The sequence below is a fragment of the Nicotiana tomentosiformis genome, unplaced genomic scaffold (genome assembly GCF_000390325.3).
Source record: "Nicotiana tomentosiformis unplaced genomic scaffold, ASM39032v3 Un00002, whole genome shotgun sequence".
NCBI classification, from domain to species: domain Eukaryota; kingdom Viridiplantae; phylum Streptophyta; class Magnoliopsida; order Solanales; family Solanaceae; genus Nicotiana; species Nicotiana tomentosiformis.
The window spans coordinates 65,039-79,647 of record NW_027174561.1 but is presented as its reverse complement, the minus strand read 5'-3'; positions in this window follow the sequence as shown (position 1 = coordinate 79,647).

Below are 14,609 nucleotides of genomic sequence, written 5' to 3'. Positions count from 1 at the left end.
ATTTGAGTAGCAGAGGTAGCATCCTTAAATTTCATGGTTCAATTCTGCCTGCCAATAGAAACATTACCATTATCATCTCCATGAAATGATTGCCCATGTTCCAACCTTTCATCCTTGAAACCTAAGTGGCATGAACCACCATCATCAACACAATATTGCCTTAAAAGTTCTACAACAACTCTGGCAGCTAGGCTTGCATGTTCTGCAAACTCGGCCGTTGCTTGAGCAGTAGTGGTAGCATCTTTAAATTTCGTGTTCCAATACTGCCTGCCAACAGAAAAATTACCATTACCATCCCAAGGAAATGATTGCACATGTTCCAACCTTTCCTCCTTGAAAACTAAGTGGCATGAACCACCATCATCAACACAATATTGCCTTGAAAGTTCTACAACAGCTCTGGCAGCTAGGGTTTCATGTTCTGCAAACTCAGCCGCTGCTTGAGCAGCAGGGGTAGCATCCTTAAATTTCATGTTCCAATTCTGCTTTCCAACAGAAGAACTACCATTACAATCTCCGGGAAATGCTTGCCCATGTTCTAACCTTTCATCCTAGAAACCTAAGTGGCATGAACCACCATCATCAACACAAAATTTCCTTGAAAGTTTTTCAGCAGCTCTGGCAGCTAGGCTTGCATGTTCTCCAAACTCAGCCGCTACTTGAGCATCAGAGATAGCATCCTTAAATTACATGTTCCAATACTGCCTTCCAACAGAAAAATTACCATTACCATCTCAAGGAAATGATTTCCCATGTTCCAACCTTTTTTACGTGAAACCAAAGTGGCATGAACCACCATCATCAACACAATATTGCCTTGAAAGTTCTATAACAGCTCTGGCATCTAGGCTTTCATGTTCTGCCCACTCAGCCGCTGCTTGAGCAGCAGAGGTAGCATCCTTAAATTTCATGTTCCAATTGTCCCTGCCAATAGAAAATTACCATTACTATCTCAAGGAAATAATTTCCCATGTTCCAACCTTTCATCCTTGAAACCTAAGTGGCATGAACCACCATCATCAAAATAATATTTCCTTGAAAGTTCTACAACAGCTCTGGCAGCTAGGCTTGGATGTTCTGCAAACTCAGTGGCTGCTTTAGCAGTAGAGGTAGCATCCTTAAATTTCATGTTCCAATTCTGCCTGCCAATAGAAAATTACCATTACCATCTCCAGGAAATGCTAGCCCATGTTCCAACCTTTCATCCTTGAAACCTAACTGGCATGAGCCACCATCATCAACACAATATTGCCTAGAAAGTTCTCCAATAGCTTTGGCAGCTAGGCTTGTATGTTCTCCAAACTCACCTGCTGCTTGAGCAGCAGAGGCAGCATCCTTAAATTTCATGTTCCAATACTCCCTGCCAACAGAGAAATTACCATTACCACCTCAAGGAAATGATTGCCCATGTTCCAACCTTTCATCCTTGAAAACTAAGTGGCATGAACCATCATCATCAACACAATATTGCCTTGAAAGTTCTACAACAGCTTTGGCAGCTAGGCTTGCATGTTGTTCAAACTCAGCCGCTGCTTCAGCAGCAGAGGTAGCATCCTTAAATTTCATGTTCCAATTCTGCCTGCCAATAGAAAAATTACCATTGACATCTCCAGGAAATGATTGCCCATGTTCCAACCATTCATCCTTGAAACCTAAGTGGCTTGAACCACCATCATCAAAACAATCTTGCCTTGAAAATTCTACAACATCTCTGGCAGCTAGGCTTGCATCTTCTGCAAACTCAGCCGCTGCTTGAGCAGCAGAGGTAGCATCCTTAAATTACATGTTCCAATTCTGCTTGCCAACAGAAAAATTAACATTACCATCCCCAGGAAATGCTTGCCCATGTTCCAACCTTTCATCCTTGAAACCTAAGTGGCATGAACCACTATCATCAACACAATATTGCCTTGAAAGTTCTACAACAGCTCAGGCAGCTAGGCTTGGATGTTCTGCAAACTCAGCCGCTACTTGAGCTGCAGAGGTAGCCTCCTTAAATTTCATGTTCCAATTATGCCTGCCAATAGAAAAATTACCATTACCATATCAAGGAAATGATTGCCCATGTTCCAACCTTTCATCCTTAAAACCTAAGTGGCATGAACCACCATCATCAACACAATATTTCCTTGCAAGTTCTCCAACAGCTCTGGCAACTAGGCTTCCATGTTCTCCAAACTCAGCCGCTGCTTGAGCATCAGAGGTAGCATCCTTAAATTTCATGTTCCAATACTGCATGCCAATAGAAAAATTACCATTACCATCTCAAGGAAATGATTGCCCATGTTCCAACCTTTCATCCTTGAAACCTAAGTGGCATGAACCACCATCATCAACACAATATTGCCTTGAAAGTTCTACAACAGCTCTGGCAGCTTGGCTTGCATGTTCTGCAAACTCAGCCGCTGCTTGAGCATCACAGGTAGCATCCTTAAATTTCATGTTCCAATACTGCCTACCAATAGAAAAATTAACATTACCAATGTCCAGGAAATGCTTGCCCATGTTCCAACCTTTCATCATTGATACCTAAGTGGCATGAACCACTATCATCAACACAATATTACCTTGAAAGTTCTACAACAGCTCTGGCAGCTAGGCTTGGATGTTCTGCAAACTCAGCCGCTACTTGAGCTGCAGAGGTAGCATCCTTAAATTTCATGTTCCAATTCTGCCTGCCAATAGAAAAATTACAATTACCATCTCAAGGAAATGATTGCCCATGTTCCAACCTTTCATCCTTGAAACCTAAGTGGCATGAACCATCATCATCAACAAAATATTTCCTTGAAAGTTCTCCAACAGTTCTGGCAGCTAGGCTTCCATGTTCTCCAAACTCAGCCGCTGCTTGAGCATCACAGGTTGCATCCTTAAATTTCATGTTCCAATACTGCCTACCAATAGAAATATTACCATTACCATCTCAAGGAAATGATTGCCCATGTTCCAACCGTTCATCTTTGAAAACTAAGTGGCATGAACCACCATCATCAACACAATATTGCCTTGAAAGTTCTTCAACAGCTCTGGCAGCTAGGCTTGCATATTCTCCATACTCAGCCGCTGCTTGAGCATCAGAGGTAGCATCCTTAAATTACTTGTTCCAATACTGCCTTCCAACAGAAAAATTACCATTACCATCTCAAGGAAATAATTTCCCATGTTCCAACCTTTCTTCCTTGAAACCAAAGTGGCATGAACCACCTTCATCAACACAATATTGCCTTGAAAGATCTATAACAGCTCTGGCATCTAGGCTTGCATGTTCTGCAAACTCAGTCGCTGCTTGAGCAGCAGAGGTAGCATCCTTAAATTTCATGTTCCAATTGTGCCTGCCAATAGAAAATTACCATTACTATCTCAAGGAAATGATTTCCCATGTTCCAACCTTTCATCCTTGAAAAGTAAGTGCCATGAACCACCATCATCAGCACAATATTTCCTTGAAAGTTCTACAACATCTCTTTTAGATAGGCTTGCATGTTCTGCAAACTCAGCCGCTACTTAAGCAGCAGAGGTAGCATCCTTAAATTTCATGTTCCAATGCTGCTTGCCAACAGAAATATTACCAATCACCATCTCCAGGAAATGCTTGCCCATGTTCCAACCTTTCATCCTTGAAACCTAACTAGCATGAGCCACCATCATCAATACAATATTGCCTAGAAAGTTCTCCGATAGCTCTGGCAGCTAGGCTTGTATGTTCTCCAAACTCAGTTGCTGCTTGAGCAGCAGAGGCAGCATCCTCAAATTTCATGTTCTAATACTGCCTGCCAACAGAGAAATTACCATTACCACCTCAAGGAAATGATTGCCCATGTTCCAACCTTTCATCCTTGAAAACTAAGTGGCATGAACCATCATCATCAACACAATATTGCCTTGAAAGTTCTACAACAGCTTTGGCAGCTAGGCTTGCATGTTGTTCAAACTCAGCCGCTGCTTCAGCAGCAGAGGTAGCATCCTTAAATTTCATGTTCCAATTCTGCCTGCCAATAGAAAAATTACCATTAACATCTCCAGGAAATGATTGCCCATGTTCCAACCATTCATCCTTGAAACCTAAGTGGCATGAACCACCATCATCAAAACAATCTTGCCTTGAAAATTCTACAACATCTCTGGCAGCTAGGCTTGCATCTTCTGCAAACTCAGCCGCTGCTTGAGCAGCAGAGGTAGCATCCTTAAATATCATGTTCTAATTCTACTTGATAACAGAAAAATTAACATTACCATCCCCAGGAAATGCTTGCCCATGTTCCAACCTTTCATCCTTGAAACCTAAGTGGCATGAACCACTATCATCAACACAATATTGCCTTGAAAGTTCTACAACAGCTCAGGCAGCTAGGCTTGGATGTTCTGCAAACTCAGCCGCTACTTGAGCTGCAGAGGTAGCCTCCTTAAATTTCATGTTCCAATTCTGCCTGCCAATAGAAAAATTACCATTACCATCTCAAGGAAATGACTGCCCATGTTCCAACCTTTCATCCTTGAAACCTAAGTGGCATGAACCACCATCATCAACACAATATTTCCTTGCAAGTTCTCCAATAACTCTGGTAGCTAGGCTTATAAGTTCTCCAAACTCAGCCGCTGCTTGAGCATCAGAGTTAGCATCCTTAAATTTCATGTCCTAATTCTGCTTGCCAACAAAAAAAATAACATTACCATCCCCAGGAAATGCTTGCCCATGTTTCAACCTTTCATCCCTGAAACCTAAGTGGCATGAACCACTATCATCAACACAATATTGCCTTGAAAGTTCTACAACAGCTCAGGAAGCTAGGCTTGGATGTTCTGCAAACTCAGCCGCTACTTGAGCTGCAGAGGTAGCCTCCTTAAATTTCATGTTCCAATTCTGCCTGCCAATAGAAAAATTACCATTACCATCTCAAGGAAATGATTGCCCATGTTCCAACCTTTCATCCTTGAAACCTAAGTGGCATGAACCACCATCATCAACACAATATTTCCCTGCAAGTTCTCCAACAGCTCTGGCAGCTAGGCTTGCATGTTCTGCAAACTCAGCCGCTACTTGAGCATCACAGGTAGCATCCTTAAATTTCATGTTCCAATACTGCCTGCCAATAGAAAAATTAACATTACTATCTCCAGGAAATGCTTGCACATGTTCCAACCTTTCATCCTTGAAACCTAAGTGGCATGAACCACTATCATCAACACAATATTGCCTTGAAAGTTCTACAACAGCTCTGGCAGCTAGGCTTGGATGTTCTGCAAACTCAGCCGCTACTTTAGCTGTAGAGGTAGCATCCTTAAATTTCATGTTCCAATTCTGCCCGCCAATAGAAAAATTACCATAACCATCTCAAGGAAATGATTGCCCATGTTCCAACCTTTCATCCTTGAAACCTAAGTGGCATGAACCATCATCATCAACACAATATTTCCTTGAAAGTTCTCCAACAGCTCTGGCAGCTAGGCTTCCATGTTCTCCAAACTCAGCCACTGCTTGAGCATCACAGGTAGCATCCTTAAATTTCATGTTCCAATACTGCCTACCAATAGAAAAATTACCATTACCATCTCAAGGAAATGATTGCCCATGTTCCAACCTTTCATCCTTGAAACCTAAGTGGCATGAACCACCATCATCAACACAATATTGCCTTTAAAGTTCTACAACAACTCAGGCAGCTAGGCTTGGATGTTCTGCAAACTCAGCCGCTACTTGAGCTGCAGAGGTAGCCTTCTTAAATTTCATGTTCCAATTCTGCCTCCCAATAGAAAAATTACCATTACCATCTCAAGGAAATGATTGCCCATGTTCCAACCTTTCATCCTTGAAACCTAAGTGGCATGAACCACCATCATCAACACAATATTGCCTTGAAAGTTTTACAATAGCTCTGGCAGCTAGGCTTGCATGTTCTGCAAACTCAGCCGCTGCTTGAGCATCACAGGTAGCATCCTTAAATTTCATGTTCCAACACTGCCTGCCAATAGAAAAATTAACATTACCATCTCCAGGAAATGCTTGCCCATGTTCCAACCTTTCATCCTTGAAACCTAAGTGGCATGAACCACTATCATCAACACAATATTGCTTTGAAAGTTCTACAACAGCTCTGGCAGCTAGACTTGGATGTTCTGCAAACTCAGCCGCTACTTGAGCTGCAGAGGTAGCATCCTTAAATTTCATGTTCCAATTCTGCCTGCCAATAAGAAAAATTACCATTACCATCTCAAGGAAATGATTGCCTATGTTCCAACGTTTCATCCTTGAAACCTGAGTGGCATGAACCATCATCATCAACACAATATTTCCTTCAAAGTTCTCCAACAGCTCTGGCAGCTAGGCTTCCATGTTCTCCAAACTCAGCCGCTGCTTGAGCATCACAGGTAGCATCCTTAAATTTCATGTTCATATACTGCCTACCAATATGATAATTTCCATTACCATCTCAAGGAAATGATTGCCCATGTTCCAACCTTTCATCCTTGAAACCCAAGTGGCATGAACCACCATCATGAACACAATATTGCCTTGAAAGTTCTACAACAGCTCCGGCAGCTAGGCTTGGATGTTCTCCAAACTCAGCCGCTGCTTGAGCATCAGAGGTAGCATCCTTAAATTACATGTTCCAATACTGCCTTCCAACAGAAAAATTACCATTACCATCTCAAGGAAATGATTTCCCAAGTTCCAACCTTTCTTCCTTGAAACCAAAGTGGCATGAACCACCTTCATCAACACAATATTGCCTTGAAAGTTCTATAACAGCTCTGGCATCTAGGCTTGCATGTTCTGCAAACTCAGCCGCTGCTTGAGCATCACAGGTAGCATCCTTAAATTTCATGTTCCAATACTGCCTGCCAATAGAAAAATTAACATTACCATCTCCAGGAAATGCTTGCCCATGTTCCAACCTTTCATCCTTGAAACCTAAGTGGCATGAACCACTATCATCAACACAATATTGCCTTGAAAGTTCTACAACAGCTCTGGCAGCTAGGCTTGGACGTTCTGAAAACTAAGCCGCTACTTGAGCTGCAGAGGTAGCATCCTTAAATTTCATGTTCCAATTCTGCCTGCCAATAGAAAAATTACCATTACCATCTCAAGGAAATGATTGCCCATGTTCCAACCTTTCATCCTTGAAACCTAAGTGGCATGAACCATCATCATCAACACAATATTTCCTTGAAAGTTCTCCAACAGCTATGGCAGCTAGGCTTCCATGTTCTCCAAACTCAGCCGCTGCTTGAGCATCAGAGGTAGCATCCTTAAATTACTTGTTCCAATACTGCCTTCCAACAGAAAAATTACCATTACCATCTCAAGGAAATGATTTCCCATGTTCCAACCTTTCTTTCTTGAAACCAAAGTGGCATGAACCACCTTCATCAACACAATATTGCCTTGAAAGTTATATAACAGCTCTGGCATCTAGGCTTGCATGTTCTGCAAACTGAGCCGCTGCTTGAGCAGCAGAGGTAGCATCCTTAAATTTCATGTTCCAATTGTGCCTGCCAATAGAAAATTACCATTACTATCTCAAGGAAATGATTTCCCATGTTCCAACCTTTCATCCTTGAAATGTAAGTGCCATGAACCACCATCATCAGCACAATATTTCCTTGAAAGTTCTACAACATCTCTTTTAGATAGGCTTGCATGTTCTGCAAACTCAGCCGCTACTTAAGCAGCAGAGGTAGCATCCTTAAATTTCATGTTCCAATGCTGTTTGCCAACAGAAATATTACCAATCACCATCTCCAGGAAATGCTTGCCCATGTTCCAACCTTTCATCCTTGAAACCTAACTGGCATGAGCCACCATCATCAACACAATATTGCCTAGAAAGTTCTCCGATAGCTCTGGAAGCTAGGCTTGTATGTTCTCCAAACTCAGCTGCTGCTTGAGCAGCAGAGGCAGCATCCTTAAATTTCATGTTCCAATACTACCTGCCAACAGAGAAATTACCATTACCACCTCAAGGAAACGATTGCCCATGTTCCAACCTTTCATCCTTGAAAACTAAGTGGCATGAACCATCATCATCAACACAATATTGCCTTGAAAGTTCTACAACAGCTTTGGTAGCTAGGCTTGCATGTTGTTCAAACTTAGCCGCTGCTTCAGCAGCATAGGTAGCATCCTTAAATTTCATGTTCCAATTCTGCCTGCCAATAGAAAAATTACCATTAACATCTCCAGGAAATGATTGCCCATGTTCCAACCATTCATCCTTGAAACCTAAGTGGCATGAACCACCATCAGCAAAACAATCTTGCCTTGAAAATTCTACAACATCTCTGGCAGCTAGGCTTGCATCTTCTGCAAACTCAGCCGCTGCTTGAGCAGCAGAGGTAGCATCCTTAAATATCATGTTCGAATTCTACTTGCCAACAGAAAAATAAATATTACCATCCCCAGGAAATGCTTGCCCATGTTCCAACCTTTCATCCTTGAAACCTAAGTGGCATGAACCACCATCATCAACACAATATTGCCTTGAAATTTCTACAACAGCTCTGGCAGCTAGGCTTGCATGTTCTGCAAACTCAGCCGCTGCTTGAGCAGCAGAAGTAGCATCCTTAAATTTCATGTTTCAAATCTGCCTGCCAATAGAAAAATTACCATTACCATCTCTAGGAAATGATTTCCCAAGTTCCAACCTTTCTTCCTTGAAACCAAAGTGGCATGAACCACCTTCATCAACACAATATTGCCTTGAAAGTTCTATAACAGCTCTGGCATCTAGGCTTGCATGTTCTGCAAACTCAGCCGCTACTTGAGCTTCACAGGTAGCATCCTTAAATTTCATGTTCCAATACTGCCTGCCAATAGAAAAATTAACATTACCATCTCCAGGAAATGCTTGCCCATGTTCCAACCTTTCATCCTTGAAACCTAAGTGGCATGAACCACTATCATCAACACAATATTGCCTTGAAAGTTCTACAACAGCTCTGGCAGCTAGGCTTGGACGTTCTTCAAACTCAGCCGCTACTTGAGCTGCAGAGGTAGCATCCTTAAATTTCATGTTCCAATTCTGCCTGCCAATAGAAAAATTACCATTACCATCCCAAGGAAATGATTGCCCATGTTCCAACCTTTCATCCTTCAAACCTAAGTGGCATGAACCATCATCATCAACACAATATTTCATTGAAAGTTCTCCAACAGCTCTGGCAGCTAGGCTTCCATGTTCTCCAAACTCAGCCGCTGCTTGAGCATCAGAGGTAGCATCCTTAAATTACTTGTTCCAATACTGCCTTCCAACAGAAAAATTACCATTACCATCTCAAGGAAATGATTTCCCATGTTCCAACCTTTCTTCCTTGAAACCAAAGTGGCATGAACCACCTTCATCAACACAATATTGCCTTGAAAGTTATATAACAACTCTGGCATCTAGGCTTGCATGTTCTGCAAACTCAGCCGCTGCTTGAGTAGCAGAGGAAGCATCCTTAAATTTCATGTTCCAATTGTGCCTGCCAATAGAAAATTACCATTACTATCTCAAGGAAATGATGTCCCATGTTCCAACCTTTCATCCTTGAAAAGTAAGTGCCATGAACCACCATCATCAGCACAATATTTCCTTGAAAGTTCTACAACATCTCTTTTAGATAGGCTTGCATGTTTTGCAAACTCAGCCGCTACTTAAGCAGCAGAGGTAGCATCCTTAAATTTCTTGTTCCAATACTACCTGCCAACAGAGAAATTACCATTACCACCTCAAGGAAACGATTGCCCATGTTCCAACCTTTCATCCTTGAAAACTAAGTGGCATGAACCATCATCATCAACACAATATTGCCTTGAAAGTTCTACAACAGCTTTGGTAGCTAGGCTTGCATGTTGTTCAAACTCAGCCGCTGCTTCAGCAGCATAGGTAGCATCCTTAAATTTCATGTTCCAATTCTGCCTGCCAATAGAAAAATTACCATTAACATCTCCAGGAAATGATTGCCCATGTTCCAACCATTCATCCTTGAAACCTAAGTGGCATGAACCACCATCAGCAAAACAATCTTGCCTTGAAAATTCTACAACATCTCTGGCAGCTAGGCTTGCATCTTCTGCAAACTCAGCCGCTGCTTGAGCAGCAGAGGTAGCATCCTTAAATATCATGTTCGAATTCTACTTGCCAACAGAAAAATTAATATTACCATCCCCAGGAAATGCTTGCCCATGTTCCAACCTTTCATCCTTGAAACCGAAGTGGCATGAACCACCATCATCAACACAATATTGCCTTGAAATTTCTACAACAGCTCTGGCAGCTAGGCTTGCATGTTCTGCAAACTCAGCCGCTGCTTGAGCAGCAGAAGTAGCATCCTTAAATTTCATATTTCAAATCTGCCTGCCAATAGAAAAATTACCATTACCATCTCTAGGGAATGATTTCCCAAGTTCCAACCTTTCTTCCTTGAAACCAAAGTGGCATGAACCACCTTCATCAACACAATATTGCCTTGAAAGTTCTATAACAGCTCTGGCATCTAGGCTTGCATGTTCTGCAAACTCAGCCGCTGCTTGAGCTTCACAGGTAGCATCCTTAAATTTCATGTTCCAATACTGCCTGCCAATAGAAAAATTAACATTACCATCTCCAGGAAATGCTTGCCCATGTTCCAACCTTTCATCCTTGAAACCTAAGTGGCATGAACCACTATCATCAACACAATATTGCCTTGAAAGTTCTACAACAGCTCTGGCAGCTAGGCTTGGACGTTCTGCAAACTCAGCCGCTACTTGAGCTGCAGAGGTAGCATCCTTAAATTTCATGTTCCAATTCTGCCTGCCAATAGAAAAATTACCATTACCATCCCAAGGAAATGATTGCCCATGTTCCAACCTTTCATCCTTCAAACCTAAGTGGCATGAACCATCATCATCAACACAATATTTCCTTGAAAGTTCTCCAACAGCTCTGGCAGCTAGGCTTCCATGTTCTCCAACTCAGCCGCTGCTTGAGCATCAGAGGTAGCATCCTTAAATTACTTGTTCCAATACTGCCTTCCAACAGAAAAATTACCATTACCATCTCAAGGAAATGATTTCCCATGTTCCAACCTTTCTTCCTTGAAACCAAAGTGGCATGAACCACCTTCATCAACACAATATTGCCTTGAAAGTTATATAACAGCTCTGGCATCTAGGCTTGCATGTTCTGCAAACTCAGCCGCTGCTTGAGCAGCAGAGGTAGCATCCTTAAATTTCATGTTCCAATTGTGCCTGCCAATAGAAAATTACCATTACTATCTCAAGGAAATGATTTCCCATGTTCCAACCTTTCATCCTTGAAAAGTAAGTGCCATGAACCACCATCATCAGCACAATATTTCCTTGAAAGTTCTACAACATCTCTTTTAGATAGGCTTGCATGTTTTGCAAACTCAGCCGCTACTTAAGCAGCAGAGGTAGCATCCTTAAATTTCATGTTCCAATGCTGCTTGCCAACAGAAATATTACCAATCACCATCTCCAGGAAATGCTTGCCCATGGTCCAACCTTTCATCCTTGAAACCTAACTGGCATGAGCCACCATCATCAACACAATATTGCCTAGAAAGTTCTCCGATAGATCTGGAAGCTAGGCTTGTATGTTCTCCAAACTCAGCTGCTGCTTGAGCAGCAGAGGCAGCATCCTTAAATTTCATGTTCCACTACTACCTGCAAACAGAGAAATTACCATTACCACCTCAAGGAAATGATTGCCCATGTTCCAACCTTTCATCCTTGAAAACTAAGTGGCATGAACCATCATCATCAACACAATATTGCCTTGAAAGTTCTACAACAGCTTTGGCAGCTAGGCTTGCATGTTGTTCAAACTCAGCCGCTGCTTCAGCAGCATAGGTAGCATCCTTAAATTTCATGTTCCAATTCTGCCTGCCAATAGAAAAATTACCATTAACATCTCTAGGAAATGATTGCCCATGTTCCAACCATTCATCCTTGAAACCTAAGTGGCATGAACCACCATCATCAAAACAATCTTGCCTTGAAAATTCTACAACATCTCTGGCAGCTAGGCTTGCATCTTCGGCAAACTCAGCCGCTGCTTGAGCAGCAGAGGTAGCATCCTTAAATATCATGTTCGAATTCTACTTGCCAACAGAAAAATTAACATTACCATCCCCATGAAATGCTTGCCCATGTTCCAACCTTTCATCCTTGAAACCTAAGTGGCATGAACCACTATCATCAACACAATATTGCCTTGAAAGTTCTACAACAGCTCAGGCAGCTAGGCTTGGATGTTCTGCAAACTCAGCCGCTACTTGAGCTGCAGAGGTAGCCTCCTTAAATTTCATGTTCCAATTCTGCCTACCAATAGAAAAATTACCATTACCATCTCAAGGAAATGATTGCCCATGTTCCAACCTTTCATCCTTGAAACCTAAGTGGCATGAACCACCATCATCAACACAATATTTCCTTGCAAGTTCTCCAACAGCTCTGGTAGCTAGGCTTATAAGTTCTCCAAACTCAGCCGCTGCTTGAGCATCAGAGTTAGCATCCTTAAATTTCATGTCCTAATTCTGCTTGCCAACAAAAAACTTAACATTACCATCCCCAGGAAATGCTTGCCCATGTTTCAACCTTTCATCCTTGAAACCTATGTGGCATGAACCACTATCATCAACACAATATTACCTTGAAAGTTCTACAACAGCTCAGGAAGCTAGGCTTGGATGTTCTGCAAACTCAGCCGCTACTTGAGCTGCAGAGGTAGCCTCCTTAAATTTCATGTTCCAATTCTGCCTGCCAATAGAAAAATTACCATTACCATCTCAAGGAAATGATTGCCCATGTTCCAACCTTTCATCCTTGAAACCTAAGTGGCATGAACCACCATCATCAACACAATATTTCCCTGCAAGTTCTCCAACAGCTCTGGCAGCTAGGCTTGCATGTTCTGCAAACTCAGCCGCTACTTGAGCATCACGGGTAGCATCCTTAAATTTCATGTTCCAATACTGCCTGCCAATAGAAAAATTAACATTACCATCTCCAGGAAATGCTTGCCCATGTTCCAACCTTTCATCCTTGAAACCTAAGTGGCATGAACCACTATCATCAACACAATATTGCCTTGAAAGTTCTACAACAGCTCTGGCAGCTAGGCTTGGATGTTCTGCAAACTCAGCCGCTACTTTAGCTGCAGAGGTAGCCTTCTTAAATTTCATGTTCCAATTCTGCCTCCCAATAGAAAAATTACCATTACCATCTCAAGGAAATGATTGCCCATGTTCCAACCTTTCATCCTTGAAACCTAAGTGGCATGAACCACCATCATCAACACAATATTGCCTTGAAAGTTCTCCAACAGCTCTGCCAGCTAGGCTTCCATGTTCTCCAAACTCAGCCGCTGCTTGAGCATCACAGGTAGCATCCTTAAATTTCATGTTCCATACTGCCTACCAATAGAAAAATTACCATTACCATCTCAAGGAAATGATTGCCCATGTTCCAACCTTTCATCCTTGAAACCTAAGTGGCATGAACCACCATCATCAACACAATATTGCCTTGAAAGTTCTACAACAACTCAGGCAGCTAGGCTTGGATGTTCTGCAAACTCAGCCGCTACTTGAGCTGCAGAGGTAGCCTTCTTAAATTTCATGTTCCAATTCTGCCTCCCAATAGAAAAATTACCATTACCATCTCAAGGAAATGATTTCCCAAGTTCCAACCTTTCTTCCTTGAAACCAAAGTGGCATGAACCACCTTCATCAACACAATATTGCCTTGAAAGTTCTATAACAGCTCTGGCATCTAGGCTTGCATGTTCTGCAAACTCAGCCGCTGCTTGAGCATCACAGGTAGCATCCTTAAATTTCATGTTCCAATACTGCCTGCCAATAGAAAAATTAACATTACCATCTCCAGGAAATGCTTGCCCATGTTCCAACCTTTCATCCTTGAAACCTAAGTGGCATGAACCACTATCATCAACACAATATTGCCTTGAAAGTTCTACAACAGCTCTGGCAGCTAGGCTTGGATGTTCTGCAAACTCAGCCGCTACTTTAGCTGCAGAGGTAGCCTTCTTAAATTTCATGTTCCAATTCTGCCTCCCAATAGAAAAATTACCATTACCATCTCAAGGAAATGATTGCCCATGTTCCAAACTTTCATCCTTGAAACCTAAGTGGCATGAACCACCATCATCAACACAATATTGCCTTGAAAGTTCTCCAACAGCTCTGCCAGCTAGGCTTCCATGTTCTCCAAACTCAGCCGCTGCTTGAGCATCACAGGCAGCATCCTTAAATTTCATGTTCCAATACTGCCTGCCAACAGAAAAATTACCATTACCACCTCAAGGAAATGATTGCCCATGTTCCAACCTTTCATCCTTGAAAACTAATTGGCATGAACCATCATCATCAACACAATATTGCCTTGAAAGTCCTACAACAGCTTTGGCAGCTAGGCTTGCATGTTGTTCAAACTCAGCCGCTGCTTCAGCAGCAGAGGTAGCGTCCTTAAATTTCATGTTCCAATTCTTCCTGCCAATAGAAAAATTACCATTAACATCTCTAGGAAATGATTGCCCATGTTCCAACCATTCATCCTTGAAACCTAAGTGGCATGAACCACCATCATCAAAACAATCTTT